Raw genomic sequence first — 23,696 nt, 5'->3', positions numbered from 1 at the left:
GATTTCTTGCCAGTGTGAGGGCAATTTGTATATCCCATTTTTGAAAAATGTTTTATCTTTTGATGCAAAAAATTGAACCAGTGCTGCTTTGATATCTTCTTCATTTTTGAATTTTTTGCCCTTCAAAAAATTTTGTAAGGACAAAAACAAGTGATAGTAGGAGGGTGCTAAGTCTGGGGAATATGGTGGATGCGACAGACATGCTTCTGTAGCATTTCTTCCTTGTTGAAATTCGTAAAAATTACAGTGGCGTAAATGAACTTTATCAGTAGCCATGGGTACACTATCGCTTCACACATAAGACTAACGTGACTCAACTTTGTTTTAGTTAATTTGCTACATCAGTATGTATACATTAAGTGATAAAAATAGAGAGGCACACATGCACCAAATAAACATGTGCTTACATGTCGAAACTTGTGATAGAAATGGACAGAACTTTACGGTAGAACTTATATTTTGTAATTAAAAAAAGTATAGTGAGAATTACCTTATTTTCTGAAAAGAAATTATGAAAATGCTCTTAAAATACTTATACTATTGATATATAAAGTTGCACATAATTTTCTTAGATAGAAAATCTAAGAATAAAACAGATCTATACCTATGATAAATAATTATGCATAAAATAAATCTGAATTATAAAATCAAGATAAGCAAAGAAAAGCCAAATATTAGAAAGGATACAGTATTTTTCGCTCCATAAAACGCACTTTTTTCCCCAAAAAGTGGAGGGGGAAATGCCCATGTGTCTTAAGGAGTGAAAACTATGGTATTATATTATTATAAATATGGTATTATAATATTTTAACACACCATTTGGTTCAGAATATTTCTTTTCTTATTTTCCTCCTTAAAACCATAGGTGTGTCTTATAGTCAGGTGTGTCTTATGGAGCAAAAAATATGGTATATGACTGAAATATTCTCATCTGATAGCAATATTCTTAGTCAACACTGCTATTTTCTTTGCCTTTCTTTATATTGAATATTACACTAAAACCAACAGGAAATAAACAATTGAAATCTATACATAGGATCTAAGAAAATGCTGTTTATCATTAGAACAACTTCAGCTACAAATATATCAGCTATTTGTACTTAAAATCTCTTATCTTCTTTAAAAAATATTCTTTATGGATGTCCTTCACACCTAAGACCTCTGTGCCAAACACTGTATTGAATCACAATGATAGTACAATATCTAATAGTTTAAAATATTTGTTCTGTTAGTAATAGTAGAATGCTGCCTGACCAGGTGGTGGCGCAGTGGATAGAGCATCAGACTGGGATGCAGAGGACCCAGGTTTGAAACCCTGAGGTCGCACACCTGAGTGCAGGGTCATCAAGCTTGAGTGCAGGCTCACCAGCCTAAGCGCATGGTCGCTGGCTTGAGCGTGGGATCATAGAAATGACACCATGGTCGCTGGCTTGAAGCCCAAGGTTGCTGGCTAGAGCCCAAGGTTGCTGGCTTGAGCAAGGGATCACTTGCTCTGCTAAAGCCACTCAGTCAAGACACACATGAGAAAGCAATCAATGTACAACTAAGAAGACTAAGAAGCTGCAACGAAGAATTGATGCTTCTCATCTCTCTTATCCTGTTTGTCCCTCTCTGATTCTCTGTCACAAAAAAAAAGTAGAATGCTAAAACATTCATGACAACATAAGCAGATCTGCACAATACACCTTTTGAACAGACATGATACTAAGGTCTCAAATTCAAGATCTGTGCAAGAATTTCAAGTAAAATGACAAAATGTATCTTAGCTCTATGAGATTATGTAATAATATAACAAAAGTAGCAATTGCTAATAAATAGCATATGTCTTGCACCATTCTGGATGCATCAGTTACTTCACATGTACAAGCTCATTTAATACAGTAACTCTATAAGATAGGTTATAATTTTATTCCTACTTTATTGATAAAGAAACTAAGACACAGAGAGGTTAAGTAACTGTCCACAAACACACTGAATCATAGAGCTCATATTCAAACCCAAGATTTATAATTTTGAAGTTTTTAACCAGTGTAGGATATTACTTCCTAAGTATATGAATTGTAAATATACAAAGTTGTTCATTTTCCAAATGATTTTCATAAGCTACATGAATATGACCATCACTGAATACCTCCAGACTCTTGCCATTTAGTGAACTTGTTCTTTACCATATTTCTTAATAGTTATGTCTTAATTGACCATTTTGAGCTCATTGAGCAAAGAATCTGGTATATTCAGCTCCATGAAGCATCATAAGTTATATTATTGACTTTCAAACTTTAGAAAAGAAAATGTTAATAAGTTACATTTCATTGACTCATCAAATGCTAAGTCTAGAGTGGACCTTAAAGTTCAGTTTATTCCCCATCCTTTTAAAGTTTAGGCATAGAGGCCCTGGCCAGTTGGCTTAGTGGTAGAGCGTCGGCCTGGCGTGCAGGAGTCCCGGGTTCGATTCCCGGCCAGGGCACACAGGAAAAGCGCCCATCTGCTTCTCCACCCCTCCCCCTCTCCTTCCTCTCTGACCCTCCCTTCCCCTCCCGCAGCCAGGGCTCCACTGGAGGAAGAGATGGCCCGGGTGCTGGGGATGGCTCCTTGGCCTTTGCCCCAGGCGCTGGGGTGGCTCTGGTTGCGACAGAGCGACGCCCCGGATGGGCAGAGCATCGCCCCCTGGTGGGCGTGCCGGGTGGATCCCGGTCGGGCACATGCAGGAGTCTGTCTGACTGCCTCCCCGTTTCCAGCTTCAGAGAAATAAAAAAATTTAAAAAATTTAAAAAAAAAAGTTTAGGCATAGAAAGCAAAGTTACTTTTCAAAGTTCAGAAATACTATATAAGAAATAATCTGTATAAAGAGATAATAAATAATCTGTAGAAAGAGATAATAATTATCGATTCTGTGAGCAGTTACCACATTATAAAGCTCAGTAGAATGAGGAACATGTCAAAGTCTAAATACAGTCTTCATATACATATAAATCAAGTGACTTTATTCCAGGCTGATTCTCCATTGTCCAGGTTGCTCTTGCAGTTCTCACCAAACTATATATACTACATAATACCTATTCCTATGGGAAAAAAAAATAAAAACTAATTAGAAACTCAAGACCAATTGCGAGATCAGTGTATTAGTCGCTAGACCACAGTGAAAATGAAAAAGGATCCTGACTTGTAAATAAAAGGTCATTTCTTAAACAAAACATTGTAAATTATTATTAAGGCAACCAATGCTACTAAGTCATACTATATGTCTAAAAGAAGAGACTGCATCAGTTAATATTTTTAGCTTCAAGAAAGTAGAAGCAACTCAGGCTAAATTAAACAGAAAATTTATTAAAAGGAAACTGGGTTAGCCAACAGATTTGCCAAGAAAGCTAAAGTAGTAGATTTGGCAACAGGAATAAGAAAAAAGAAGTTGTTTAGGGAGCTATGTGATCCCAGTCAAAATCCTGTCATAATTAGTCTCTAAAGCCCCCACTGTTGGCACTGCTGAAAACTGAACATCATCACCTGACTGGAGCATCGCCACTTCTAGACAGTGCTAGCATCACTGGCATTGATCCTGCTGCAGCTCCTGCAACTACCTGCAACTACAAAAGATGCTAGATGCTCTGCAGTCCCTATTTCTTTGGGTCAATAACGTGTGTGTGTGTGTGTGTGTGTGTGTGTGTGTGTACAGGGTATTTTATTTAGCCATTTATTTTGTGTGTGTGTGTGTGTGTGTGTACATGGTATTTTATTTAGCCATTTATTTACAACTGAAACTCCAGGATTTCAAAATTAACATCTTTGCCCATGAGTTTCTTATAGACACCAGAAAAAGTTTCAACCTGTGTTCCATATTAATCTGCTGGGCCTTATCCAAATGAACCTTCAGGAGCCAGCTGCCACCAGTTTCACATGGATTCTTTTGCCCACAATTGCCCTTGAGAAAACCAAGTCCTCCAGGATGGCTTCGTGCATGGCTGTCAGAGAGCAGCTCCTGGTACACTTTTGCTTATTCTTTGTACAGCTTTTCTGAGTAGGCTTAGGCAGAATTCTCCTCTGAGCAATAAAGACAATGTGCTTACACTAAACTTTTTCTCCAATTCGTATACGAGCCAGACTTGAATTTTCTGGAAAGAATTCAGTTGAGGAACAGGAACAAAGAGTATAATAGCTTTCCGACTGCCACCAACTTCAATTTCCTTCGCTGCTGTTATACTCACTCAGCTCCTGAAGCTGGCCCAGAGGTCCGAGTTCACCTCCAACTCAAAGAGAGTCTAGGACAGGAGTAGTCAACCTTTTTATACCTACCGCCCACTTTTGTATCTCTGTTAGTAGTAACGTGTTCTAACCATCCACTGGTTCCACAGTAATGGTGATTTATAAAGTAGGGAAGTAACTTTACTTTATAAAATTTATAAAGCAGAGTTACAGCAAGTTAAAACATATAATAATAATTACTTACCAAGTACTTTATATCAAATTATTGCTAAGTTTGGCAGAATAAATCTCTATAAAACAACTTACGGCCCTGGCCGGTTGGCTCAGTGGTAGAGCTTCGGCCTGGCGTGCAGGAGTCCCGGGTTCGATTCCCGGCCAGGGCACACAGGAGAAGCACCCATCTGCTTCTCCACCCCTCCCCCTCTCCTTCCTCTCTGTCTCTCTCTTCCCCTCCTGCAGCCGAGGCTCCATTGGAGCAAAAGATGGCCCAGGCGCTGGGGATGGCTCCTTGGCCTCTGCCCCAGGCGCTAGAGTGGCTCTGGTCGCGACAGAGCGACACCCCAGATGGGCAGAGCATCGCCCCCTGGTGGGCGTGCCGGGTGGATCCCGGTCGGGTGCATGCGGGAGTCTGTTTGTCTCCCCGTTTCCAGCTTCAGAAAAATACAAAAAATACAAAAAAAAACAAACCCAACTTACTATAGTTAAATCTATCTTTTTATTTATACTTTGGTTGCTCTGCTACTGCCCACCATGAAAGCTGGAATGCCCACTAGTGGGCAGTAGGGACCAGGTTGACTACCACTGGTCTAGGAGATGCCAGACTTATGGAGGAAGCAGGCATATCACTCATCTCCCAGTCTTTCCTTCAAAAGGTTTACCTGTATACTATAAAAGCTGCTGCACAAAATCCAAGCTTATAATTCTCAGAGCCCTCCCTGACTGCAATCCTCCCCAGAGACCAGAGAATCTGAAGGATACCTAACCTGCCTTTTTCTTCCAATGCACTCCAAGTTACCAGTATCTGCCTGAACTGTGTTTATAACCACACCTGTGGCCCAGCTTAACAGGGCACTGGGTGCTCTGGCTCTATAGCCAAAAGGGCTTTCATTCATGAAAACAATAGGACTCTAGAAAAGATTGTGTGTGTGTGTGTGTGTGTGTGGCAGAGAGAGTCAGAGAGGGACAGACAGACAGGAAGGGAGAGAGATGAGAAACATCAATTCTTTGTTGCGGCTCCTTAGTTGTTCATCAATTGATTTCTCAAATGTGTCTTGAGTAGGGGGCTACAGCAAACCGAGTGACCCCTTGCTCGAGCCAGCGACCTTGGGTTCAAGCTAGTGAGCCCTGCTCAAACCAGATGAGCCTACGCTCAAGCTGGGGACCTCGGGGTCTCGAACCCGGGTCCTCTGCATCCCAGTCCGATGCTCTATTCACTGCACCACCGCCTGGTCAGGCTAGACAAGATTCTTAACTGGATATCACCCCAGGACTCAGCCTAGAAATCAGGCAAAATTGCCTGACGGCAAGGCTTCTAATATAGGGGGCATCGAGGGGCTGCGTGTTATTTTCCCAAGACCAGAGAAGCCCTCAGACACCTCTCAGGTCTTATCCCTCCAGCCCACTCTAATAATAATACTAAGTTGCTAGTAGGTCCTCAGAAGGAGCTTGTTCACTTATCTTGTGCCACAGCTTTCGTGACAGCCACCAGAAGGGCAGGTTTCCAAATCATCTCACTTCAACAACCAAAGGGTCTTATATTCATAGTCCCATAGGAATGTAACAAAGAAAAAAATAGCTCTTTTCTTTTTTTTTAAGGTTTATTGATTTTACAGAGAGAGGAGGATGGGGAACAGGAACGAGAAGTATCACCTCATAGTTGCTTCACTTTAGTTGTTCATTGGTTGCTTGTCATATGTGCTGCCACCAGGCAAGCCTAGGGTTTTGAAATGGTAACCTCAGCACCACATACCAGGCAGAAATAGTTCTTATGTATTACATAAGAATATATCTATCTCTATATAGAGAGATGGATTTTTTTTTCTGAGAGAGAGAGAGGAGAGAGAGAGAGGAGAGAGAGAGAGAGAGAGAGAGAGAGAGAAAGTAGGAGGGGAAATGGGAAGCATCACCTCATAATAGCTGCTTCTCATATGTGCCTTGACGGGGCAAGCCCGGGGATTTGAACCGGCAACCTTAGCATTCCAGGTCAATGCTTTATCCACTGTGCCACCACAGGTCAGGCCAGGCAGAAATGGTTGTTGTTTTTTAATTATTTTCCAAGTGAGAGGAGAGGAGATAAACAGACTTCCACATGCGCCCCAACCAGGATCCACCCAACAACCTGAACCTGGGGCTGATGCTCTGCCCATCTGGGACCATGCTTGCAACCAAGGCAAAGGCTCAACAGAGCCATCTTCAGCACCCGGACCAATACACTCAAACCAATCGAGGCATGGCTGAGGGAGGGGAAAAGGAAGGGAGAGGGAGTAAGAGAGAGGGACAGAGAGAGAGAAAAGGAGAAGGGGGAGGGGTAGAGAAGCAGATGGTCACTTCTCCTGTGTGCCCCGACCAGGAATTGAACTTAGGACATCCACACACTGGGCTAATGCTCCACCGAGCCAACCAACCAGGGCCATGTAGAAATAATTCTTAATCATCATAGGAACACCATCCAGAACACTAGGTTCAGCAAAGAAGGATTGGAAAAAACAACTCATCACCCAGTTTCTTCCTGGAAGGGTCTTAACTACATACATGCCTCAGCTGCTGCCTGAGGGTCAAACTTCCAATCAGCTAGTATTCAGGGGTCTCCAAACTTTTTACACAGGGGGCCAGTTCACTGTCCCTCAGACCATTGGAGGGCTGCCAAATACAGTGGTCCTCTCACTGACCATCAATGAAAGAGGTCCCCCTTCCAGAAGTGCAGTGGGGGCTGGATAAATGGCCGCAGGGCGCGGGCCGTAGTTTGGGGACGCCTGACTAGATGCTGACTGTGATCCTCCCCTTTAAGATACGTATGGATCTTGCCAGACTCTCAACTACTGAGAGACACTAAGAACAAAGAAGGAGGTTGGGAAATTCCAAAACCTGAGAGACAATCAAGAGCTAGGGCCAGGCTGTTCAAGGTGCTTCATCTCCTGCTGAGACCATTCAGTCAAACTGGGAGAAGTGGCTGTTTATCTACTTTGCAGAAACCAAAACAGAGGGTCAAGAAAAATAAAGAAACAAAGGAAAATGTTCCAAACAAAAGCAAAGAGAGGTCTCCAAAAATAGATCTTAATGAAATAAGGGTTGAAAGACAAGATTATTAAATATAACTATAACCACAATAATTTAACAATGGATACCCAATGAAAATAATGCAAACGTGCTATCAAAATATAAAAGGTAAGAATGAAAGAACTTTGATAGAGGTTTGAAGTTAGTTATTATCAGCTTCAAATAGACTGTTATGTTTATGTAAGACTCATGGTAACCACAAAGTAAGAGCCTATCATAGATAAAGAGAAAGAAAAAGGCATCAAAGCATAACACTAAAGAAAAATCATCAAATCACATATGAAGAGAGTAAGAGAAGAAAGAACAGAGGGATTACAAAACAACCAAAAAACAACTAACAAAATGGCGATGGTAAGTCCATAACAATGATTACTTTAAATGTAAATGGTCTCAATTCTCCAACCAAAAGAGACAAAGTAGCTAAATGGAACACACGAACACACACACACACACACACACACACACACACACACACGGCCCAACTATTTGTTGCCTACAAGAACTTCACCTCCGCCCTGACTAGGTGGTGGCGCAGAGGATAGAGCATCGGAATGGGACACGGAGGACCCAGGTTTGAAACCTTGAGGTCGCCAGCTTGAATGCACAGGCTCATCCAGCTTGAGCATGAGCTCACCAGCTTGAGTGCGGTGTCACTGGCTTTAGTGTGGGATTACAGACATGACCCCAGGGTCACTGGCTTTAGCAAGGGGTCACTCGCTCTGCTGTAGCCCCCCCCCCTCCCATCAAGGCACATGGGAGAAAGCACTCACTGAACAACTAAGGTGCCGCAGTGAAGAACTGATGCTTCTCATCTCTCTCCCTTCCTATCTGTCTGTCCCTAACTGTCCTTCTCTCTGGTTCTCTCTCTTGGTCAAAAAAAAAAAAAAAAAAAGAAAAGAAAAGAAAGGAACTCACCTCTAGTTCTCTAGTTTAAGGACATTTATAGACTGAAAATGAAGGGATAGAAAAAAATATTCCATGCAAATAGAAACAAAAAAAAAAAACTGAGATAGTTATACTTAAATCAGATAAAATCTACTTTAAGCCACAGACAGTAATAGGAGACTAAGAAAGTTGTTACATAATGATAAAGAGGTAATTTCACCAAGAGGATATATTATAATTAGTTATAGGCAACCCTGCTTTCCCTCTCTCATATTACCTCTCTCTCTTTCTTTCCAACTTGAGCCTGAGATAATGGCTCCTGAAAATAAGAGTGGCAAGAAGAAGAAGGGCTGTTCTGCCATCAACAAATGGGGTAGTGACCAGAGAGTACACCATCAACATTCACAAGCATATTCATGGAGTAGGTTTCAAGAAGCATGTCCCTCAGGCACTCAAATACAATAGATCCAGAAATTTGCCATAAAGGGGATGGGACCTCCAGATACACGCATTGACACCAGGCTCAACAAAGCCATCTGGGCCAAAGAAACAAGGAATGTCCCATACCGTATCTGGCTGACCTTGTCAAGAAAATGTAATGAGGATGAAGATTCACCAAACAAGCTCTATATGCTGGTTACTTAATACTAATCATCAATTTCAAAAGTCAACAAACAGTTAATGTGGATGAAAACTAACTGCCATTTGTTGAAGAAAGTTATAAAACTGCCCCCCCCCCAAAAAAGAGCCCTGGCCAGTTGGCTCAGTGGTCAATTGGTCAATTGTTCACCCATCGTATGGATATCCCAGTTCAATTCCAGGTCAGAGAACACAGAAGTGACCATCTGCTTCTGCACCCCTCCCCTTGCCCCTTCTCTCTGTTTCTATCTCTCTCTCTTCCCCTCCCACTGCCATGGCTCAATTGGTTTAAGCTTATCTCCCTAGGCACTGAAGATGGCTCTGTAAAGCCTCTGCCTCAGGCACTAAAAATAGCTCAGTTGTCAGCATGGTCCCTGAGGGCAGAGCATCGGCCCCAGGCTGGGGTGGAGGGGTGGGGGGCAGGTAGATCCTGGTCAGGGCGCATGTGAGAGTCTGTCTCTCTGTCTCCTCTCCTCTCTCTTAAAGTAAATAAAAAACTGCCAAAAAAATAAATAAAAATTTATACACCCAACAAAAGAGTACTTAATAAATAAAACCAATATAAACAGAGCTGAAGGGTGAGATAGGAAACATTACAATAACAATAGGAGACTTTAATACCCCACATTCAACAAGTTGATTACTATGATACTGTGATTAAAATAAAAAATATGTATTTGTTCTTTATCCCCAATCCTAGCACAGAGCTCCTAAAACCCTTGGAATTTCCTAAATGAGAGCATAAAAGGTATCTTCTGTTATATTAATGAAGTGACTCTGGAAACACAACTTGGATGGAGCTGGTTGCCAAGAGACATGCCCATGTGATTAGTGGTTTGGAACTTTAATTCCCCCCACAGGAGGGGATATGCACTGGTGGTCCAATGGCTGCCAATAGAAAATAATTTAATTGATCCTGCCTGGGTGATGGAACCTCTATAAAACTATAATCTAGTAAGTAAAATGTTTCTCTGAGTTCTGTAAGCTCTTCTAGTAAATTAATTTGACCCTAGAAGGGGCTCATGAAATCTCCAATCTATTATTGGTTGATCAGAAGCACAGGTGACATCCTGGACTTGCAACTGATGACTGAAGTTGATGGAGGGCACGATTGGGACAGTCTTATAGGACTGAGCCTTTAACCCATGGACTATAACACTATCTCCAGGTGTATACTATCAGAATTGAGTTGAATTGTAGGATACCAAGCTGGTGTTGAAGAATCTTGTAAAGATGGAAAAAACAGATATATTGGAATGTAAATCAGAATCAGAATCATCCAGATATAAAATCAATATGGGAACATTGAACTTAACTACATATTAAATCAGATGGACTTAACAAACATATACAGAACATTTCATACAGCAGTAGCAAAATATATGTTCTTCTCAAGCACACAGAGAACATTCTCCAAGACAGATCATATATTAATCCAAAAAACAGGTCAATAAATTTAAGAAGACAAATCATATCAAGCTACAATGGTATGAAACTAGAAATCAATTACAAGAAGAAAAATACACATTTATGAGGAGACTAAACAACGTGCCCCTAAACAATCTATGGGTCAAAGAAATTAAAACAGAAAATTTAAAAAGATGTCTTGAGAGAAATGAAAATACAAACACTACATATAAAAACTTATGGGATGCAACAAAAGCTGTTCTATGATGGAAGATTACAATAATAAATGATTATACTAAGAAAAAACACTCAAATAAATAACCTAATTTACACCTCAAAGAAGCAGAAAAAGAAGAACAAGCTAAGCGTGAAGTTAACAGAAAAAAAGGCTACCATGTATGTCTAAGTGGAAATAAAAGAGACAAAAAAAAACAACAGAAAAAACTCAATGAAACTATGAGATGGCTCTTTAAGAAGTTAAAGAAAATGGACAAACTGCTAAATAGAATTATCAAGAAAAAAAGATGATTCAAATTAGAAATTAAAGAGGAGACATTACAATTGATATTATACAAATAAAAAGAAAGGATCATAAGAGACTACTATGAACAATTGTAGACCACAAACTGAACAACCTAAAACAAATGGATAATTTCTGGAACACATACAATCTATCAAGACAGAATCATGAAGAAACAGACTACTATTTCAACAGGTCAATTACTAAAAAGTAGATTTAATTAGTATTACAAAACCATCCAATAGCAAAAAATCCAGGACCAGATGGCTTAACTGGTGAATTCTACCACACATCTAAAAAATAACTAATATTAAGCCCTATCAAACTCTTTCAAAAAATAGAGGTGTAGAAAACACTTCCAATTTCATTTTACCAAGCCAGCATTACCATGATACCAAAACCAGGCACGGATACTACAAGAAAAGAAAATTGTAGGCCAATACCCCTCTTAAAAATAGAGGCAAAAATCTTCAACAAAATATTAGCAAACCAAATTCAACATTACATTAAAAGATCATATACTGAGATTAAGTGGGATTTGTTCCAGGGATGCAAGGACAGTTCAACACTGGTACAGGAATCCCAGTTATATACTACATAAACAAAATGAAGGGGGAAAATTACATAATTACTTCAGTAGCTACAAAAAAGTCATCTGAGAAATTCACCATCTTTTTATGATAAAAACTCTCATAAAAGTATGTGGAGAATTTACTTCAATATAATGAAGACCATAAACGACAAGCCCACAACAAAAACTATTCTCAACAGTGAAATGTTGAAACCTCTCCAAGTTCAGGAACAAGGGATCCACTCTCACCACTTTTATTCAACATAGTAAGGAAGTCCTAGCATGTGTAATCAGACAAGGAAAAAATTAAAAGCATCCAAAACAGAGAGGAACATGTAAAATCACCTTTAATGGCAGACAACACGGAAACTCTAAAAACACCACCCAAAAAAAGCAATAAATAAATTCAGTAAAATTGCAGGATACAAATCAATCTATAATAATCACTTGTGTTTTATATACTATCAACAATCTATCAAAAAGGGAGATAAAGAAATAACCCCATTTACCACTGCAGCAAAGGGAATCAATTACAGCAAAAAGTACTTAAAGCAGGTGAAACACCTGATACTGAAAACGATAAGACACTGATGAAACTGAAGAAGAGAAAAATAAATTGAAAGATATTTTGTGATCATGAATTGGAATACTATTTTTTAAATGCCCATACTACTCAAAGGAATCTGCAAATTCAATACAATCCCTGTAAGAATTCCAATGACCATTCTCACAGAAACAGAACAACCTGAAAATCTCTAAGGAACCACAGAAAGACCTTGAATAGCCAAGGTAATCTTGAGAAAGAAGAATAAAGCTGGAGGCATTACGTTTCCAAATTTCAACCGATATCACAAAACTCTAGTAATGAAACAGTATGGTACTGGCATAAAAGCAGATACACTGGCCAATAATAGAAAGCCCAGAAACAACACCATACATATATGGTCAATTAATTTATGGCAAAGGAACCAGAATATACAATGTGGCAAAGAGAGTCTTTTAATAAATGGTGTTGGGGGAAAAAACTAGATATAGCCACAGAATGAAACTGGAACCCTACCTTACACCATATTTTAAAAAATCAACTTAAAATGGTATAAAGACTTGAATGTAAGACCTGAAGTCACAAAATTCATAGAAGAAAATATAGGGAGTAAGCATCTTGTCATTGCTCTTAGCAACGATCTTTTTAAAAGCAACGGTATTAAGAGCAAAAATACACAAGTGGGACTACATCAAATAAAAAAGCTTCTGCAAAACAAGAAAACCATCAACAAAATGCAATGGAGAAAATATCTACAAATCATATATCTGATAAAGAGTTAATATTCACAATATATAAGGAACCTATACTACTTATTGCTACATACTGAAAAGAACACTACAAGTTTTCAATTCTGGGAAGAAGGAACATAGATATGTTACAATATTATTTGTTAAGAAAGAATCAAGTAAAATAGAGATGCATAAAGAGATTAAGGGAGGAAAGGAAAAGAAAGAAGGGAAGAGGAGGGAGAGAAGGGAAAGAGAGGAGAGTGACAGAAAGAATTACAACCATGCTGAAAACAGAAAAGTATCAAGGTATTCTTCCTCTTGCTAATCTTTCTAATAAGAAAAGATTTAAAGGAAAATGCTAAAGAAATACTTTCTTTACGAAAAATAGACACAAAAGCAGTAAAGTTGTCAAGGAAATATCAAAAACAACACTAATATCAAAAACAACACTAACATACATTTTACATGGAGTACACAGGAGATACTGATCCCACATTAGGGATTAAATAAAGTCATATGCCTTATATTGTTACTCTTGAATTTTCCCTTTTTGTTTATTTTACTTCTTAGTTTGCTGCTTAATTTTTTTGGTGGCATGGTGCCATTCAAAATAAATTGTTTCCAGATTGTTAAGATCTTATAATAATATCTTAAGTTGTGAATAAAAGTGAAAAATGTAAATAAAATTAATAAAGCCATAACTAACAAATGAAAAAAAAACAAGACTTTAGGGCTTGTGTTAGACTGAAATTGATATTAACCTTAAAACATCATAATCTAACATTTTAATTAGCAGACTTATTAAGATTCAGGACAGTACCTAGCCTAGAAAAAGTACTTACATTGGCTCTCCAAAAAACTAAAAAAGTTCTACCTGATGTGTGAGGAATAGTAATGATATATGTTAGAATGTTTCGGCTTTTAAATAAAGTCTTCCAATATAAGAATAAAGTTTTTAAAGATGTATGAATTACAAAAGATGAGGTATTTAGAAAAAATACTGAAATCAATAAGGCAGAAATCCATCTAATGCAGAATACAGAGTCTAAAGTTAAGTTCTGAGAGACTGAATTCTCATAGTATTTTCACACAATAAAAATCATTTCACAGTTACCGGCTAATAATGATAAACATAAGCAGCTATCTCCTGAATCCCAAAGAAGATTTTAGAATGTGAATAAAACCCAAATATAGATGTATTTTCAGGCTACTCACAATTAAATCTTATAAACTTTGTTTTTGATAATTGTAACTCACTAAAAGCTTCAAAACTGGAAGGTTTTTCACTCAATTTATGGGATTCTGTGAATAATGATTTCCAACTGATCCTGAACAAAATGTCATGAAAATTTGGAGAACCTGCTTCCAAAAATGTTCAATAACAAAGTAGAGCACATAGATTTATAAAGTAATTCATCGAAGACTCATGTGTTGGTGAAATCTAATTAATGAAAGGCAACAAAACTTATAATGACATGACCAAGAACTTTTGTATTCAAAATTAGTATTATTTCAAAACATTGCAATCCGGTTACATTAATTGTGCATACCGTGTTTCCCCGAAAATAAAACAGTGTCTTATATTAAATTTTGCTCCTAAAGACGTGCTAGGTCTTATTTTCAGGGGATGTCTTATTTTTCCATGAACAAGAATTCACATGTATTGAAAAAATCAACATTTATTAATATACTGTAGTCATGTCATCACAAATATCAGCATAACTAGCCAAACTCTGAATTCCATCAAGAATTTCTTGTGACTCTATTTCCATGTACAACAATCTACATGTTAAGGTGTTTAAAATTTTGAAAATCTCAGCTTCTGTTTGGTAAAATATCAAGCTTCTTTGGATGCATCTGTGATATATATGTAAACCAAAACCAATTCCAGGTATATCTTGGCTACACTGGTTACACAATTTAATAATAACCCTGTTTTGCCATAATGCTATGATTCACCAAGTTTGTAATCATATTATCATTGCAGAAATAATTTTATCTACAATGATCTGCTGTTACATGTGTCAAATTACTGTCTGCAGCAATAACCTCCTTTAAATAACAACTAAATCTAAAAGTAAATGGTGATGCTTTTTCAATAGTTTAGTGTCTTCAGATTGTCATTGGTCACATGACAATCTGAAGACACTAAACTATTGAAAAAGCATCACCATTTACTTAAATGTTGGCAAATATTTTATGCACAAGTTATAGGTTCATCATCAACCTTACTGAAAAACAAAATATCAGTACCTAACTTATCATTAAGCATTAATTTTCCTTTATTTGAGTTCCCTGCTGCCAAAAGGATTACAAACACATTACCAAACAATAAAAAAAAATAGTTGTTGGTAAAACCACGGTAGCAACAACATTCCTACTACTCTGTATGTCTCTGACAGGACTGGTTCGCCTCCATTTTCTTGCAGATATTTCACTTACACCTAATCTAAAATTTCCATGTTTCCTATTGACCTCAAACCTGGCATGGTGGTTATACAAATCTCTCTGACTTTAGTTTGCAATAGTACAACCAGATGATACAAAAAGTGGCCAGCAGGGGCCTGACCTGTGGTGGCGCAGTGGATAAAGCGTCGACCTGGAAATGCTGAGGTCGCCGGTTCGAAACCCTGGGCTTGCCTGGTCAAGGCACATATGGAAGTTGATGCTTCCAACTCCTCACCCCTTCTCTCTCTCTCTCTGTCTCTCTCTCTCTCCCCTCTAAAGATGAATAAATAAAATTAAAAAATAAAAAAGTGGCCAGCAGGGACAGCAACACTCAATACTTCTCCCACCCAACTCAGTGAGTTAGTTGTCTCTAACTACTCACACCCCAGCATTCTTTATTTTATCAGTAAGTGCCCTTTATGCTGTCTTTTAAAAGGCGCTATTAGTTACTTTCCATCTGAAAAGTGGAGGCCTGAGTTATCATTGGATGTCTTTAGATTTAACCACATGTTAAACTGGGAACTCTCTTCACTGCACATATGGCTCATGCACTAATTCAAACCATGGCAAAGATTAAAACAAAAATAGATGTACACTGAATTTACCTGGGCTCATTTAAATAGAACGATTTAATGGTAGTTAATATTTAGTTAAAATACAAAAATTCCAAGACAGATGCTAAACTGGGCATGCCACTAGGATCACAGGCATAAACAATAGATATTGAAGCAAACTGGAATGAGGTTCACTATACACTTAGGTATTATTCTCACTTATCAGATGAAGAAAGAGACACACAGAGACAGAAGCTACTTTACTGTACAGCAGGGGTCCCCAAACTACGGCCCGCGGGCCACATGCGGCCCCCTGAGGCCATTTATCCGGCCCCCACTGCACTTCCGGAAGGGGCACCTCTTTCATTGGTGGTCAGTGAGAGGAGCATAGTTCCCACTGAAATACTGGTCAGTTTGTTGATTTAAATTTACTTGTTCTTTATTTTAAATGTTATATTTGTTCCCATTTTGTTTTTTTACTTTAAGATATGTGCAGTGTGCATAGGGATTTGTTCATAGTTTTTTTTTATAGTCCGGCCCTCCAATGGTCTGAGGGACAGTGAACTGGCCCCCTGTGTAAAAAGTTTGGGGACCCCTGCTGTACAGAGTATTAATTGTAGAGTTAATTATGCTTGAGCTTCAGGCTCTACACTTATATATGCCCCTTCCAAATCCTATATCTAATTCTATAGTCATAATTTTGCATCCTTTTTCCATAAAGAGGGCTCCTCACAACCTGGAACTGTCCATGTATAGAGAGGTTTAATAATTAACCCAAACTCAGACAGCACAGGATATGTAAAAAGTGAGTTAGGCCTGACCTGTGGTGTCTCAGTGGATAGAGCGTTGACCTCAAAAGCTGAGGTTGCTAGTTCGAGGCCCAGGGCTTGCCCAGTCAAGGCACAAACAAGAAGCAGAGAAGTGGCTACTAGTTGATGCGTCCCTCTTCTCCTCCTACCCCACATTCTCGCTCTCTCTTTTCTCTAATATCAATAAGTAAAACATTTTTTTAAAAAAGTGATTTAGGAATGGTGTTGATTTAACTTGGAGAATACACAGTTTTACCAGAAAATGACACTAATTTTTTCTCCTGCAGAATCCTAACTGGTGTCACTATTTTGAAGTCTTTTCCTGCTATATTCCAACCTACATACCACTGACACCACACACAGTCATAAAATACCACTTTTATTGTGTTACTTCCAAATTTGAAAGATTCCTCAATAAAAAACAAATCAAATTTCAACTTCTCAGTGCGGTTTTCAACCTCACCATCAAGCAGATAGAACCACTTAATGACAAGAAAAAGAAAAGCTCTGTACAAACTTCCCTTGATGCCTATCTACTTCAAGAAACTGACTCTCTTAACACCAGTCCCATCATCTCCAACAAGTCCATCATCTTCTGCATTATCCAAGATTGTTTAAGGTTGTATTTGAAAATGTTTAAGTATTTATATGCAAAGAAAGGTAAAAATAAATACTATGTTAAGACAAACATCTAAGTTGCACTTAATAAGTAAAGGTACCTGTTCCAACTTACATACAAATTCAACTTTAAGAACAAACCTACAAAACCTTTCTCATTCATAACCTGGGGACTGCCTGTATTAAGAACCTGTTTCATTGCTTCTCTGTGGTGCTTGTTCTGGGCAATAGTACTGCTGTCCTTCAAGACTTAATATAATTTCCTGTTTCTCAGTCCTCTAAATATACACAGACTTTTACTTGTACCACTTTTACAATACTCATCTTTCCATATAAGCATAGCATATATTGTTAAGCACATTGTTCTCAAATCCTAACTCTGTCCCTGATTAAATGGGTGACCTTGGGCAAATAACTTTACAGTGCTTCAGTTTCCCCATCAGTAAAATGGGGATAACATTTGTAAATACCTTATAGCAGGGGTCCCCAAACTTTTTACACAGGGGGCCAGTTCACTGTCCCTCAGACCACTGGAGGGCCGGACTATAAAAAAACTATGAACAAATCCCTACGCGCACTGCACATATTTTATTTTAAAGTAAAAAAACAAAACGAGAACAAATACAATATTTAAAATAAAGAACAAGTAAATTTAAATCAACAAACTGACCAGTATTTCGATGGGAACTATGCTCCTCTCACTGACCACCAATTTAAGAGGTGCCCCTTCCGGAAGTGCGGTGGGGGCTGGGTAAATGGCCTCAAGGGGCCGCATGCGGCCCGCGGGCCGTAGTTTGGGGACCCCTGCCTTATAGGGTTCTTGTTTTGCGTAAATGAGTTACTATACAAAAAGCACTTAGAACAGTGATTGTCATACATACAAGTGCTATTTAACTACCTATTATAGTCATTTACCTAATTTCTACATTCACCATTCTACCATAGATCCTTTTTGTGAACCAAAATTGTATTATTTTTTTTCTGAAACCCCCTATCAGGAAAACAGCTGTAGTTAGGCTTGCTCGCTTATTTTCCAGCAGCAAGCACTTTGCATAATTGGTGCATGAGTACGTGGTGTGTGTGTGTGTGTGTGTGTGTGTGTCCTATATAAGGCTACAGATACTTTCCCTCCAGCGTGCAGTTTTCCTGACTGCTGGCCTACAACCACAAGGGATGGTTTTCCTATTTGCTCACCCACTGCCATGAGAAGCGTTTTCTCCTGCCTGTTTGCTCATCCACCATTGTGAGAATCCAATTATTGGGAATGGCCCAACACCTTTCGCTTCTGCTGTTCTTCTGTGATTTACTGGAATCCAATGTGAACCTGCCTGGCCTTGACCACCAGCATTACGCCACTCCCCCACCATACAGCTTAATAATGCCCTAAACAAGTAGGCAAGTAAAAAACATATTTGTTGAATTAATTAATGTGGAATGCTTTGAAGGAGTAGTTGTTCCAAGAAAGCTTTGTAAATGGTCTCCAGTTACTTCCCTTGTCTACATTAGGAACTATTATATTCCTAACTTGTCTAAGCTAGGAATTATTATAGGTGGAAAACAAGTAGAGTTTTTTTTTTCTCTCTCTCTCTGTCTCCTTGCCCCTCCCTCTCTCTCTCTCAAATAATCAGTAATTTTAAAAGAAAAAAAAAACTTTTAATTACTAAGTTCCTAACAATTCTCAAAACTTCCAACTGAAAAACAACCCTAACAACAGAGGAGAATAAACAAGTACTCCAGGATGATCTGGAATGATTAAAATTTTGATTCTATAGTAGCTCCAATTAGCTGCCAGTCATTACTAAGCACTGTCTCGGACTCTGAGGTCCTTTATTTAAGGCCTTATGATTCAGAGTGCTATGATCAACTAATTTTGCCTACCCGTCCACTGTGATAGAACAAAGTGGAGACACTAATTTTTTCATTACCAATTGAGGGGTTTGACCCTAAGGAGCCTAACCACTCCCCCCAAATTTCTTTTAAATTGCACCTTTTATCTTAAAATTTCACAAAAGTCTTGCATTTTATTCTGTAATGTATCCATGTTTGTTTAAGTTTTAAAAAATATCTTTTTCCTCTGATCTCTCCGTAAAACTGATGCTACAGGGAGGTGCATCATGTTTCTTCTGTGGTTTCTTAATTACCTTGGTACCCAATACCTCCAGGTGCAGCACCACTTCATTTGGAGAAACACAATCTTAAACTACATGTTTCCTGCAGTGTATTGTTGCCTGAATAGCCAGAAGATTAAGCTATATGAACGAATAACAGCACCTATATTTTAAGCATTTGTAAAATGATTTCATATCTTACTTAATATTCACATTTTAAAGTTCAATTCAAAACATCAAATTGTCATTTATCAACTAACTCTTATGAAGCCTGTAAGAGAATTTTCACTTTTCTCCAAAGTGGAAACATGATGCTAGAACACTTGCCAGGAATAATTCAGATAAATTCCTAAAATACAATGCTAATATATATTCAATAGGATAAATATTCCTGCTAAAATTATCAGACATAGTTACACTACTTGGTGAACAAAAGCTGTCTTTCCTCTTATAAAATTCCTCAGGATGTAAATGTTATATTCTAATCATATCACCACCGTCCTAGGTCAACTTGTCACAAAAAAAAAAAAAAAAAAAGGAATTTGATGAAGTGAAATTATAGGTCAATATGATTTCCACCCTAGTGGATTTGCATGTCAACAGTAATGATTAGATTATATAAAACTAAACTGTCAATCTATCATGCTTTATAGGATTAATACAATATACAAGATCAACTGTTAGTTCTCTTGCAAATTATTAAAGTAAAAATTATTCCTTTACCTCCTTTTAAGAAACAAATTCTTTTGGATTTATGCCCCCAATAATGAATTTAAGGGCAGGAAGGAAAGGCCTCTTCCATAACTTTCCAAATCCAATCAAAGACTATACTGTATAATGACTCAGACGAAAACCCTCCCAAAAGAAAGGCTCGGGTGCGAGAAGACACAGGAGGGCTCACGAGGCAGAGAACGTGGTAGGAGGGAAGAGAGGGCCGAGAACCTCGTCCACTGCGGGCTGACACCAGAAGCCCGCAGGGCAGTGGGAGAAGTTGAGTTGCTCTTGATTTACAGAGATATGGGGCTAGGGCTTCGCAGCTTGGTTAATGGTCAAGACCCACTACTAGCAAGTTCTCTCCAGCTAAGTTTATGTACTGCCCTGAGGGCCTAGGAAAGAGGCGCCATTACGGTACTAAATGTTCACGGACTCAAGAACCGCAGTCTCACGACCAGCAGCATAACTCACCGGGACCCCCCGACCCAGTTCATCTTCCCAAAACTTCTGAGTGAGGAGAAAGCGGTCCCAATGGCTAGAGCCGGAGCGTAGACGTCTCAGTTCAGAGCCGAGCAGCAGATTTCATGTGGTTCTCCGGCCCCAAGGCTCAGCCTCCCTCCGGCCTCCGCCTGGGGTAAACTCTTCCCTGCCCTCCCGACAGCCTCCGCGCCTGGGGTAAACTCTTCCCTGCCCTCCCGACAGCCCCTGCGCCTGGGGTAAACTCTTCCCTGCCCTCCCGACAGCCTCCGCGCCTGGGGTAAACTCTTCCCTGCCCTCCCGACAGCCCCTGCGCCTGGGGTAAACTCTTCCCTGGCCTCCTGACTGCCTCTGCTGTCCCCAGTAGGCTCCTCCCCGTTCTCCCAACAGCCCCTGCGGTTTCTGCAGAGATCCTGTATTGACAGCGCTCAGCGAAGGCTATGAGAAAGCAGTCAGCCCACCTAAAGGAGAAGGAACAGGAACACTTATAACTGTTCAGGCAAGGAAGCCTAAGTAGATGAAATATCGGAAGGATCGTGGTCACATGGTTAGTGTTTCAAACCATCTCCACAGTAGTTTTGTTTCATTGTGGGTCCCAGCCTTCTTTTTCCTTTTTTTTCTTTTTCTTTTTTCTTAATAAGAAGCTGAGAGGCAGAGTGACAGACTCCTGCATGCACCCCAACAGGGATCCACTGGGTAAGCCTTCTACTAGGGGGATGCTCTACCCATCTGAGTCCATTGCTCCATTGCTTGGCAACCAAGCTATTTTTAGCACAGGAGGTGTGGCCATGGAATCATCCTCACTGCTGGGGCCAACTTGCTCCAACCAGTCATGGTTGTAGGAAGGGAAAAGAGAGTTAGAGATAGAGCAAAGGGAAAGGGGAAGGGTGGAGAAGCAGATGGTCGCCTCTCCTGTGTGCCCTGACCTGAATGGAACCAGGACGTCCATACTCTGAGCAGAGATTCCAGTACTGAGCCAACCCGCCAGAACCAACTAGCTTTTATTATTTTTTTTCCAAGTCAAGTACCAGACTTGGAGGACAAAAAGAAGGCAAGAACAAGGTTATAGGCCTTCTTAATCCTAAAGATATTCCCATTCCCACTTATTACCTTGTATCCAAATCCTTTAGATATCTCTAATGTGCAATTTTAATAGCAGTTTGTTTATTAGAAACATTGCACTGTAGTAATATACTATTTTGAACATTTTGTGAGTTTCTGAGAGAGCTGTGATTAAAACTTGATTCAGGGCCTGGCCAGTTAATCCAGTGGATAGAACATCAGCATGACCTGTGGATATTTCAGATTCCATTTCCGGTCAAGGCACACAGGAGAAGTAGCCATCTGCTTCTCTTTCCTTCCCTCGCCCCCTTCTCTCTTGTCCCCTCTCATGCTGTTGGGTCAGCCCTCTCATGCTCTTGGGTCAGCCCAAGTGCTGATGATAGTTCGGTTCATTCAATCATTGGCCCAGGCAGGGGTTGCTGGTGGGTCCTGGTCTGGGCACAGGCAGGAGTCTGTCTCACTATCTCCCCTCCTCTCACTTAAAAAGAAGAAGAAGAAGAAAAAGCTTGATTTAGCTGTAAAGGCCTAATTAAGACTTTCAATTCTTTACCCAAAAAAGAAAAATCTCAAAACAAAAGTGATTTTACTGTTCATGTCTGTATTATGTTTGTATATTATCACAAAATATTCATCTTATAAACTGTTCTATAATTTTTGGTTAGAAGCTAGAAATTTTTTGTCCTAAATAAATGCACAAAGTATCCCCCCCCCCTTGTTATTATGATTATTTTCTAGATTTATATCTAGGGAATAGCTTTTCATTTCAAATGAATATATTTTCTGTTAAGTCATTGGGAAATGGCCCTTACAATAGAATTATGTCCTGTTTAATTATATAAATTCTGATTTTCTTAACAAAAGTTCACTAAAGTACATCTATCATTGGTTTGGCCAGGTTATTACAGCATTTCAAATCAAATTAGTCTTAGGCATGAAATAAGTGGTCATTTTTCAAACCATACAATCAAGGTAGAACAATGGCCCAATATATTTGCCTTTCCTACTTTCAACATTTTAAAACAGATGCAAACTGACTAAATTAACTAGAGAGGGATGAGCACTTTGCTAAAGGATTAACAGGTTGGTGTGTGTGTGTGTTTTGCTATATTGTATGTGAAGGGACATAAAAGAGAAGGTGACCAATTTATTGAAAAAGTCAAGAACTGGCAGATGGATAGAACTATCTCTCTGCTTTCCTTCCAGTCACAGGGAGGTAGTGGAAGTGGTGAATGAAGCTAAGAAAAGATTGATCTAAGAGACACATCTTCAGACAAGGTATTTACTGATTTTTCCTTAACAGAAAATACATTTCCTTACGAACTAGTTATTAGGTATTATGTGTAACAGTTGAAATGTTGCCCTTAGATCTCAGGTCAGCATTGTTTATGCCTCACATAAATAAGGCTAGCATAATTGGGGAACTGAGTGGAAAAGGTGAAGGGATTAAGAACTACTAATTGGCAGTTATGAAAAGTCACGGGAATGTAAAGTACGGCATTGGGAATATAGTCAGTAATATTGTGATTACTATGTGTGGTGTCAGGTGGATACTGGAAATATTGGGGGAACACTTTGTAAAGAATATGATTGTCTAGCCCAGTGGTTGGCAAACTCATTAGTCAACAGAGCCAAATATCAACAGTACAATGATTGAAATTTCTTTTGAGAGTCTAATTTTTTAAACTATAAAGGTAGGTACATTGTTAATGACTTAATTAGGACCGACTGACAACCCTGCACATATGTGGTATTTTGTGGAAGAGACACACTCAAGGGGCCAAAAAGCCGCTTGTGGTTCACGAGCCGCAGTTTGCTGATCACTGGTCTAGCCACTATACTGTACACCTGAAACTAATACAAATAATATTGAATGTAAACTGTAACTGAAAAATAAAATTTAAATTAAGAAAATAAAAGGAGATATTTTAGTTGGGGGAAAATAAGAAAGTCTGGCGTAACTGATAGATAATGAGTCAAACACTGTGCTATTTTAGAACCAGGAGGGCAATTAGGTATTCTCTTTGGTCAGGAATCACTTCAAGAAAGGAATATAGGAGTGGTTTTCAACCTTTTTACACTTGGGGACCGTTGAAAATAGGAGAATTATCTCGGGGACCAGGAAGACAGAAATCA

At 39.0% G+C, this 23,696-nt stretch overlaps 1 pseudogene; it reads right to left on the bottom strand.

The window, feature by feature from the left end:
* Nucleotides 1-3,746: 3,746 nt before the first annotated feature.
* Nucleotides 3,747-14,545, bottom strand: LOC136322338 (small ribosomal subunit protein eS7-like; annotated as a pseudogene).
* Between the last annotated feature and the right edge of the window lie 9,151 nt (nucleotides 14,546-23,696).

Source organism: Saccopteryx bilineata, chromosome 2, assembly GCF_036850765.1.
Source record: "Saccopteryx bilineata isolate mSacBil1 chromosome 2, mSacBil1_pri_phased_curated, whole genome shotgun sequence".
Taxonomy (NCBI): Eukaryota; Metazoa; Chordata; class Mammalia; order Chiroptera; family Emballonuridae; genus Saccopteryx; species Saccopteryx bilineata.
This window is presented reverse-complemented; position numbering and strand designations above follow the sequence as displayed.